The following is an 11,062-nucleotide window of genomic DNA, read 5'->3' as shown; positions in this document are numbered from 1 at the left end:
AGTCTAAAACAGTAATTGATACTAATCAAAACAGAAAAGAAGAGAGGAAAAATGAAAAAAAAAGTCAGTAGCAATTCTACACATGATCATGGTTAATGCTTATGTATACCTATATATTTAATGTTTACATTTTACACACTTTATTTACAATAAAGTGCATATCATAAAGTACACAAATTTGGTCTTCCGTGTTTAGCCTGTTGTTCAATTCATTCAACAGGTTTTATTTATTTCTTTGAGATATTGTATTTAACAGTTCTAAAATATACATTTGATTCCATTTTTATAGATTAAAATTTTCTATTGAACTTATCTTTCATCCATTTGTCATTTCTTATACTGAGCATATTAATATGTTCTTCTTTATATTCTGATCACTATTTGGATTATCACTTCATCTATTTCTATTTATTACTAGTCATCTTTTACTTAATAATTGTGTGTCTGGTTATTCTTTAAAGAAGCAGAGCCTGACAAAGAGGGCTTTCCTTTCTTCTCTAGGAAGATAGGGTAAAGAGCTGATTTCGAATTACACAGGGACTGAATTGGGTTGTCTCTGGGCTACAGTCTTTATAAGATTCAATTTACCTTTGGCCTGTCTCTGTTCCTGGGGTGCCTTATTGTTGCATTTTAATCTTTGGATGGGGAGCCTGTCAGATTTCACTTTCCTCAGCCCTGAAAACCTGGGAGATTCTGACCTGGAGAAATTCTAAGTTCAACTCTAAAAATTCCTGCCTCCTCCTGTTTCTAAATCTTGCAAATATACTGAGGAGAAAAATAATTGCCTTTTGAAGTAGGCTCCATTTCTCTAGTGGGACTTGTCTTAAGTACAATACGATCATAGGAGATATTGCTCAGTTTACTAGTAAACAAGCCACCTCCCCGTAGATTGAGATTCAGAATTTGTCCCTCGGGGAAACTGGCTACATTGGGTTATTCTTATGTTGTCTGCTTCTTCCATCAACTCTGTAAAGCTCGAAAAGGCTTACGGTGTTCCTCACTTCCAGTGAAGTTCCTCTGCATGGGCTAAGTCTGACCCAGAGTCAAGTCCTTTCCTGGTCCCAGCTTATAATCAGTAAATGTCACCAAGAGAAAATAGCCAAAACAGGATATTCGGTTAACAGAAGAAGATGGAATTCCCCATCTCTGGAATTCCAATTTGATTCATTGTTGTTCCATTGCGCTTTAGTGTCTTTAAAATTGTAATTTTTGCAATGGAATGAGCTTTTCTGGTTGCTGCAGTGGAACTTTAATAGTTATCATGATCATCAGAATACAATATAAACAAATGAACTGAAGTATTCAGAAGGTCATAAATGTATTAATATAAGTTATATTACTATATCAGTTTCTAATGTATCTCAGTGTTTCAAATCTTAACATATCCCCACATCAGAGTACATTCTCCCAACAGAAGAAGGCATGGTCCTTTAAAATATGAAGTGGTACTTCTCCAATCTTTTTGGTAGCTTTGGTGCACATTTAAATAAGTTCATAAACCTTCCTAGGGCTTAAAACACTATTATTATCTGGTTCCAGAGTGCTATTCTGACTTTTTAATTCCACAAGTTCCAACAGGAGTTGCACATCTATTAAAAATCAGTTCCCATCTTCAGATTCTGCTACCATGGCATATATCACCCAAGATTAGGATGCTCCTGCCCCATCTCTCTCCTCTCCCTTTTGTACGTGCCTAGCACACATTGATTTTTCTTATCTTTGAAACTGCCAAGCTTATTTTCATCTCAGTTCCTTATCATTTGCTTGTACTTCATCTAGAACTATTGCACTGGTAAGCTGTTTCCCATCATTTAAGAATCAAATCAAATCAAATGTTCCTATTTTACTTCCTTTACAATACTCAACCCTAACTGAAATTATCTTTTTTATCTGTCCTTTCTCTATTGCAAACTTCCAAATATTAGGAAAGCTACAAGAAACTATCTTGTATCATTTTCTTTTAATATTTGTTGAATTATTCTAGAGTGCATTTGGAGCAGATTGACTTTTATATCGAAGTTTATATTGCCTTTTTCTTGTCTTTGACTCACTTTGTATGTTTTGGAAGAAAGACTTTACCAATTTACATCTATACAAGCAGTATTTGGAAATTCAATAAAGTTATTAAATACAATGCAAATAAAATACAAAAAATATTACATTACTGCTTTCCCTATTTAAATTCTTTGATCTTTGGTATATAGTAATTAAATATTTTGTATATTTATATAAGCAGAAAAAGTTAAATTAATTTCCCTGGGCTCATTTTCTCATGCTCAACAAAAATTTTCTACATAATATAGAGAACATTTTCCATATGTATACAGATCTATATTTATACACCTCATCATTCAGATTCAAAATGCAGTCTATATGGAGTGAATCATTTAAATTTAAACTTATAAAATGAGATAATAATGGCTAAAATAAAGAATTTTCATAGTTCGTAAATGTTTCAGAAATAAATTTAAATTAATTAAAAAATTAGAAATGGATTATTTCCTTAGCTAGATTGGAGTTTATTTTAATTCCAGTAATTATTTTCATTACCAAGGAATGTTATTCCTTAGGCCAATAATTGACAAATGCAGTTTTTACCTAAATGCTGATTTATGGATGAATTATTCAGTATTTTTCCTCATCTTTTAATATGTTGTTTCACCTCATCATTGTGACTTCTAAAAATTCCCTAATGGGGCAGAACTTTTTGTCTGTTCTATCAATATGAAAAGTAGTCATAAGGCAGTAAGAAATGCTGTGACCATCCCCCTTCCCAACCATCATATCTTCTAAACAGGAATTTGATGCAGCTGCTATATTTGCATTAATAAAATCAGCTGCTTTCATTAAATTCCACCCACTGCTTAATGCCTAGAGCTGTAAAAACATGAGAATTATCTGAAAGAGGCTCAAATTAAAGAAAATTAAAGCTTTGAAAACATGTATTACCACCTATAATCTATCATAGTGGGGAAAAATCACAATTAGCCTCCAGCCATACATGCAATACACCAATTCCTTAACAGTAGAGTAAATTTAAATCAAAGAAATTATTGGAGCACAGTTAAGTCTATGTTGTGTTGTCAGATTAAATAAACACTAACAAAATGAAATCATGACTGTCATAAATGTGAAGAGCTTATTCAAGGTCTGAATTTGAGACAGAAGTCTAATTTCTGAGTAACTGTATGTCTGCCTATGTACAACACTAGATGATTCGTTAAGAAATATTTTATTTTCTCATGTTGATTGATTTTTGTTTTTATTGAAGTATAGTCAGTTTACAATGTTGTGTCAATTTCTGGTGTATGACATAATAGTTCAGTTATACACATATATACATACATTCATTTCATATTGACTATAGTTCTCTGTGCTATAAAGTACAAACTTGTTTATCTATTTTATATATAGTAGTTAGTATCTGCAAATCTCAAACTCCCAATTTATCCCCTCCTACCGTCTTCCCCTCTGGCAGCCTTAAGTTTGTTTTCTATGTCTGTGAGTCAGTTTCTGTTTTATAAATAAGTTCATTTGTCTTTTTTATTAGATTCCACATGTAAGTGATATCATATAGTATTTTTCTTTCTCCTTTTAGCTTACTTCACTTAGAATGACAATGTCCAGCTCCATCCATGTTCCTGTGAATGACATTATTTTATTATTTTTATGGCTGAGTAGTATTCCATTGTATAAATATACCACATCTTCATATCCAGTCATCAGTGGGCATTTAGGTTGTTACCATGTCTTAGCTATTGTAAACAGTGCTGCTATGAACACTGAGATGCATGTATCTTTTCAAATTAGAGTTCCCTATGGATATATGCCCAGGGGTGAGACTGCTGGATCATATGGTAAGTTTAATTTTAGTTTTTTGTGGACTCTGCATACTGTTTTCCATAATAGCTGCACCAAACTACATTCCCACCAACAGTGTAGGAAGGTTTCCTTTTCTCCACAGCCTCTCCAGCGTTTATCATTTGTGGACTTTTGAATGATGGCCATTCTGACTGGTGTGAGGTGATACCACATTGTAGTTTTGATCTGCATTTCTCTGATAATTAGCACTACTTGTGGGTTCGTCACCAGTTGTGGGTTCTGGCCAGCAGAAGTCCCACCGAGATGGAATGAATTACTCAACACTCTGTGGAAAAAGTCAAGAGAGCCAGAGGGAGTCCAGAGCCAACTCCAGGAGCCTCTCAAAGCTCCCGTATTTATTGAGTACAGTCAAAGGAGGAATGCAGGAATTTAGGGAAGGACAGGGTGGGATCACAATGAGTACAAAAGCTTTGTTTATTGTTGGTGTTTGGCTCAAGGTCAGAAGACCCTTTTTGGTGAATCATGTTCCTGTTGAGCCTTTCAGCGCTCTTTCAGCACGGAATGTATGCGAATCAGCTGCTTGACAACTTGGACTCAGGCGGCTGTTCCTGCCTTAGGTTGCCCCCCTCCGGGGATCTTACCTGTCATTGGCTAACCAGCCTTCTCACCTCTGAGTCTGCAGCTTTTTATAAGTTGTTTACCATTCCAGCCCAAGGCTGTTTGGGGATAGAAGACTAACAGCAGGCACGCCCAGCGTTTATAGCCGAGGGCCTGGGTCATTGCTAAAACCTCAAGGCAGTTAATAAGCACATCTTCTTTAAGGAGATAAGCGGTTGGGATCTGTTACAATTTGTTAACCCAGTCATGGGCTCCCACAGCTACTGAGCATTTTTTCATGTGCCTACTGGCCATTTGTATGTTTTCATTGGAGAATTGCTTGTTTAGGTCTTCTGCCCATTTTTGTAAGCAAAAAGTATTTAAACTTAATTTAAACACTAAATGCAGGTAATATAATCATATATATGTATGATTTCAGAGTGTTATTCTGACTTCTTAATTCCAGGAAAAAAAATATATATGAAATTGAATCTTTAAGCCTATACAACTTCTGACTTAATAATAAAGAACAAAGAACACACTAGGGCGGATATAAGGAGTAAGGAGGTAGCCATAGAAATTATATTGTAGGGATATCTTTGGTTTTAAAACCCTTTTTAAATTTACAGTAACTATGAATAAGAACTGCCTTTTCCCCTTCATGACATTCACTTAAGATGTGCATATTGACTTCATCTGTCCACTCTGTAAGATATTAAGAGTAAGATGATTCTTGAAACCAATGTCAAGTTATATATAACTGCCAAAGATTGGTCATAGTCGTTCCCTCACTTTGCAATATAGATCCATATGTGTTAGATTAGAAGTCACCTCTAACCAGATTCTCAGAGCTTGAGGGGGGTTTTTAGGTGAGATTCTTTTGCTACATACTTGACTAAATCTCTGCTTTGTCCTCATTTACAGACTACTGAGATTCCTTCTGCCCACTGAGATTACTACCTTTCAGAATTCATAGGTCTGTTTAGTTGTCCATTCCCTCCCCACACTTTTTTTAGAAGCATACTTTATAATATTAAATAGTAAAGTATAATATATTCTCAATGTATTTGATAAGTGGCTCACAGATTCTCTTCATTAAGAGTTTAAAACATTCTCTAGAATTTGGAAATGTATCTAATAAATACATAGTAAATCACAGATTATTTTTCAGACCTCTAAAGATTTCTAAAATGTTAAATCTCTAATATTCAATTGTCAATGAAAATTATTAGGTGATAGCTTCATTAAAATGAACCATAAATATATATATATTTATATATATATCTACACATATAAAATGTGCTTCATTGTATTAGGATCTTAATTTTAATGATGCTATTGATTTTTTAAAAATGACTTTTGTTCTGAATACTATTCAGTTTAAATTGTATGCTAATACATACAGGCTTCATAGAGTATTAAGACACATCTCCTGATTCATCAATGAAAATTTTATTCAGGATCTAAAATCAATGGCAGGCTTAATGCTTTTTAAAATAGATAGCACTGTTTTAATTAAAAATGTCAGCAATGTAATTATTCCTTAAGCAAAAGGCCACAGAGAGGAAAATTGGATGATACTTACATTGAGCATATGAGAAAATTAATTTGCGTTAAAAAAGTAGCAATTAGACACTTCCACGGTGGTATGAGACATCACACTTTCAAGTCTTTTACTCCTGTGCAAAGTAGAAGTTGTTGAATTTATTTATTTTAAAGGAAAACTGAGAATCTCCAGAAGTATGGAAAATAGCACTAAAATGCATGGTTATCTTAAACATTTCCAGGGCATTTCAGAGTGCGCTTGAACCTTTAGGTCCTTTATTATTTTATTCCTGAAACAAACTATACAGACTAAAATTTTAAACTCCCTTCAACGTTTGGAATGCTGACATTTCTATATAATTTTTATAGTTTCTTAAATTATCACCAAAATATGTACTGCTTGCTTTCTCAGCAGACTGGTCATTTGAAGTTTACTCAGTAGGAAGAATAGTTGTTTTTCACCTAAATTCTATTACATTCTGTAGACAGATTATTTCAGTATCCTTTTGTAATTTATACAGAGAATTTCAACACTGGCCAACTATCCATTTATATACAATCCTCACATAAAATACTCAAAGGAGAAGCACTGAATTTATTTTGATTGAAAGATAAGTTTTTTGTCAAACATATGTTTTGCATTATAATTTTATATACACAGGGAAGGTCATCTTACCACTTAGACATATTCTGCAATGGGCCTTTTGACTAAGTAGGAGTAATTTCCATTTTGCCTTTCAATGCTTACTTTGTTTCTCTTTTCCTTTGACAGTCACTACTGTAAGTGATAGACTAGACAATGCATATGGTAATTTAGTACATTAAAAACACTACATCATTTCACTGATCATAGTCATGATCACCTTTTCTTATGCTTCATCTGGGCCTGATTTCATATCACAAGGAAGAGAGTAACAATGTCCCTTTTCTATTTATTTACTTATCACGTCTTTCTCTTTCCCTCTGAAACCTTATTTTGTTCTACTGCTTCTGAAGAAAAAGCTAAACTAAATGTTCATGTGCCTTCTGTGCTAAATTTATTAAGGCTTTATATAGAATTACATTGTAAAATATTAAAAAAATGAAATAAAGCTTTTCTCCATAAATATGAAATATCCATACATATTAATGAGATCTGACTGAAGCCATTATGTTCTGACTGGAGGAGAGCATGGTTTAAATGTCACTCATAATTTAGATATTGTTTTCTTGTTTTCGTACTTCAACATATTTGTTGGTTGTAGCATCTCTAAATTTTCTACCATTTCAAATCAATCTAGCCTCATTAAAAAGCCTTCTTTTCTCGTCTAAAAACCTTTTCATTTTTTCTAAGTATTTATGAGACAAGATTATTTTTAAATTCACTTTTTCTTACAACAGATGTTCTCAGATGATATTACTAAATTTTAATGTTTTCTTCTGGAATCAAATGAATCAAAATTCCATGGGACACAGTGATAATCTGATGATGTCTTGTTAATATAAGAATGTTCCTATATTATATTCCTTTCCACGGCAGTGCTATTTGCAGACTTTCTTAGGGGCATTTATTGTCATCCAACAGTGATTAAATCTACCTTAAAAGAAATGCAAACAATTTCTTCCTCAAATTATTCAATGTTGGTTTTTATTTGAAATACTTTTAAATTTGGATACAAGTGGATAATGCGATTCTGGGAATAATGAGAGGGCAGTCAAAGAAAGGAGATTAAATGTAGACACTTGAGAAAGAATATTTAGGAAAACTGGAGTGAGAATTTTGATGTCATAAATAAAGAGAAAGGAGAATCACTACATAGCAGACATGCCAAACGTACAGAACACTTTAGAGAGATTAAACAAGAATTAAAATGTATCCGTTTGATTGAGCAATCAGTGGGTTTATGGGGGTTACATTTGTGAGTCATTCCGTGGAATAGTAAAAATGGATGCTTATTGCAGTAAGTGAAAAAAGACGATGAGGTGATGACCTGAGCATAAATCATGGTTTGGATAACCTCCACTGGATAGACTGGCAAACTGAATATAGGCAGGACAGGCAAGGAAATATCAGAGTAAGCACTGGAGGAAGGAGGGGAATACTACTGAATTTTTTTTTCAGCCTGATGACATCTATATTTATCTGTTATAGAGGAAACATAATCCCTGACAGAGAAAAAGCAGCTGGTAAGAGGAGCTGCTTCTTTGGATAAAGAAGCATGTATGGTGAGTAGGTGAAAGTTTTGCCATAGTTACCTTGAGTAAAATTATGACTTAAAATCAATTACAGAAAATCGATCCTTAGGAAGAACGAAGGATAAAAGAAATTATGCCCCAGACTCACATGTGGATGCTAATCTGACAAATTTGCCTGTGTCAAAATCTACTTGCACATGAAATTTTACAGCTCTTTAAATAAATGTAAAGGTCAGCTGTGCCCAGAACCTCCTCAGTGGTGATGCCTGGATTCTGGTTGCAACTATAGCCCAAGATCATACTGGGTGAGGTACCATTTTAGCATTCAGTCAGGAAGAAAGCAGTACATACAGTTGGCTACAGTCTCAACACTTGTACTTGGCATTGGATGACCAGTCTGAGGATATGAGAGTCAGTGGTTCTTTGACTACAGAAGACCTGATACTTATTTCAACTTAGAGTAGCCATGTATGTCTTAAAGAATGGTTGCAGCAAGTTAGACTGACATCAATAGGAGCTGGGTAGTGAGATTTGAAACACTAGAAGGATTCACCATCCCATCACTGGCTTAAAAATGGAGGCAGCTATGTGAAATGGAATGTAGGTGGCCCCTAGATACTGTGGAGATGGCCAACTTGGCTGCTTATATTTCTAGTGGCCATAGTTAGTGACTGTTTTATTTTATTTTAAACCATTTTTATTTTATAATAATACTAAAATGTTTAAAAATGTTAAAAAAAATAGCGACTATTTTAGAAATGCTTCAGATACTAGTAAGAGCTGTTTTTCTTCATACTTTCTAAACAAAAGACTAAAGCTTCATGGGAAAAATGGGTACTCCCTAAGCCACCTTGGATCTTCAATTACAGTCATTCATGCTTCAAACAAAGAGAAGACAGACTTTATAATGTCTCACAAGTTAATTGACCTGGGTTTGGTGTTTCGTGAAGCATCTGTCATCATTGTGTCCTTGATATTAATCTTTGTGGTAGGATCTTGCTCTAGACAGAGTGATATCTATATAATAGTATGCCCTGTTAACTGGAGCATTTTCAGTATCTTATTTTAAAAGTTTGGCCATTATTATTAAACAACGTTTTTGTGGGGAAGTCTGTACTGAACATCTCTTGGCTTGGATTCTTCTGCTAAGCTTTATAGTCTGTGTAAGCACACAGATTAATTACCTAAGTAAGGTCTTAGATATACTCAACACTTTTATAGTGATTACATTAGTATTCTTTGAGTGTCTACAATTTTGTGGGAAAATTATAATATTTTTGTGCCTTTAAAGATGTCAGTTTTCATCTACCAAGTCAGCTTATGTCTTCAAAAAGATAAAAAAGTAATGAATGACAATTTCTTTAATATATATGCCATTCTTAATAATAATGAAGACAACTTAACTGGTGTTACTGAACAGCAAACTGGAGAAAATCCTCTAAAAAAATGGAAATCTGATAGCTTTATGAGGAAAAATATTTAAAAGACTAATCTGTAATTCTGCTATTAAATGAATTTGAATATCAAATGTGTCAGAAAAAAGGATTTTCCCTGTGTTAAGCAGAATTTTAAGATGTCCCCCATGACCTTTACCTCCAGGTGTTAGTATCATGATTGTAATATTACATGGAAAAAGAGATGTTGCAAATGCAGGAAGGATTACAAAGGAGTTGACCAGTAAAAAAGAGAAATTGTTCAGGTGATGCTAATGTAATCCCATGAGCTCTATAAAAGAAGGAGTTTTCTCACTGTTGGCAGAAGATGAAGTCAGGAGTATTTGAGAAAGACTGACCATGTCACTGCTGGCTTGAAAATGGAAAGAGTGCATGAAAAAGAATGCAGGTGACATCTAGAAATGGAAAGCCATTACTGGCTGACAGCCAGAAAGGGGACAGGGACTTCAGTGCTGAAATGACAAGAAACTGAATTCAGCCAACAACCTGAAAAAGACTGGAATAAAATTCTTCCCCAGAGCGTCCAGGTAAGAACTCAGCATCTTGACTTAACATCTTGACTTTGGCCCTGTGAGAAATTAAGCTTAGACCCAGCTGAGCCCGTCTGCACTTCTCATCTACAGAAACTGAGAGTTAATGAAAAAATGCTGTTTCAAACCACTAAGTTTATGATAATTTGTTACTCAAGCATAGAAAACTAAACGGTCCTCATGTAACATTCGCTAAAGAAAATCATCTTCAGATTTCCTAATTTAGAACAAGAGCAATTAATTCTCTTACAACTATGCCATATTAGGTCACAGAAATGACCTCAGTGCCTGGTTGGTCTCTGTTGCTATCAGCATTCTATTGTTCTAGAGATATTTTAAATGTTGACTCCTTCACCAAAAACTAAATGCACAAATGGCAATTTTAAGAATAATCAAACCAATACTTTATCTCCTCACTGGTGAAATAACAGTTGCAAAAGTCTGGAATGCACTACTATGCTAAGCCTCTTCACTGGTGAATTTTCATTTTATTTGGTACTGAAACTTTCGGGGAAAAAAAGACTATCCACTGCTGTATGTGACAGACTGTATTATTTGCCCCAAATTATTTCTATTCTACACAACCTCACCATGACTTCCTTGTGAGTTCATTATACTTTCATATGCCTCATTGATTAAACATGAGACTTTGGCGGCTGGAAAGAAGAGTCAAAGAGTCAAGAGTTAAAAGTGGGTCAAGTTGTGAAATGAAGCTGTAAGAGATATGGCCAGCATCACGTAGTCTTATTGGAGCCTTTACTACCTGCCATAAAGAAGCAGGCCCCAGGTTAATGTGGCAGTTTCAGCCTGGATTCCACCTTCAGCCACGGTCCCACACGGAGGTGATTTGGACTCAGGTCAAAGTCTGCAGCCCAAAACAAAAATAGACTCACAGACATAGAAAACAAACTTATGGTTACCAGGGGGCAAAGGCGAGGG

The 11,062-nt window shown here is 34.5% G+C and overlaps 1 pseudogene; it reads left to right on the top strand.

The window, feature by feature from the left end:
• Positions 1-8,857: 8,857 nt before the first annotated feature.
• On the top strand, positions 8,858-9,622 carry LOC116663566 (annotated as a pseudogene).
• Positions 9,623-11,062: the final 1,440 nt, after the last annotated feature.

This window comes from Camelus ferus, chromosome 1 (assembly GCF_009834535.1).
Source record: "Camelus ferus isolate YT-003-E chromosome 1, BCGSAC_Cfer_1.0, whole genome shotgun sequence".
In the NCBI taxonomy this organism is placed as follows: domain Eukaryota; kingdom Metazoa; phylum Chordata; class Mammalia; order Artiodactyla; family Camelidae; genus Camelus; species Camelus ferus.
The sequence above is the reverse complement of the archived record's forward strand: the minus strand, read 5'-3'. Positions and strand labels throughout refer to the sequence as shown.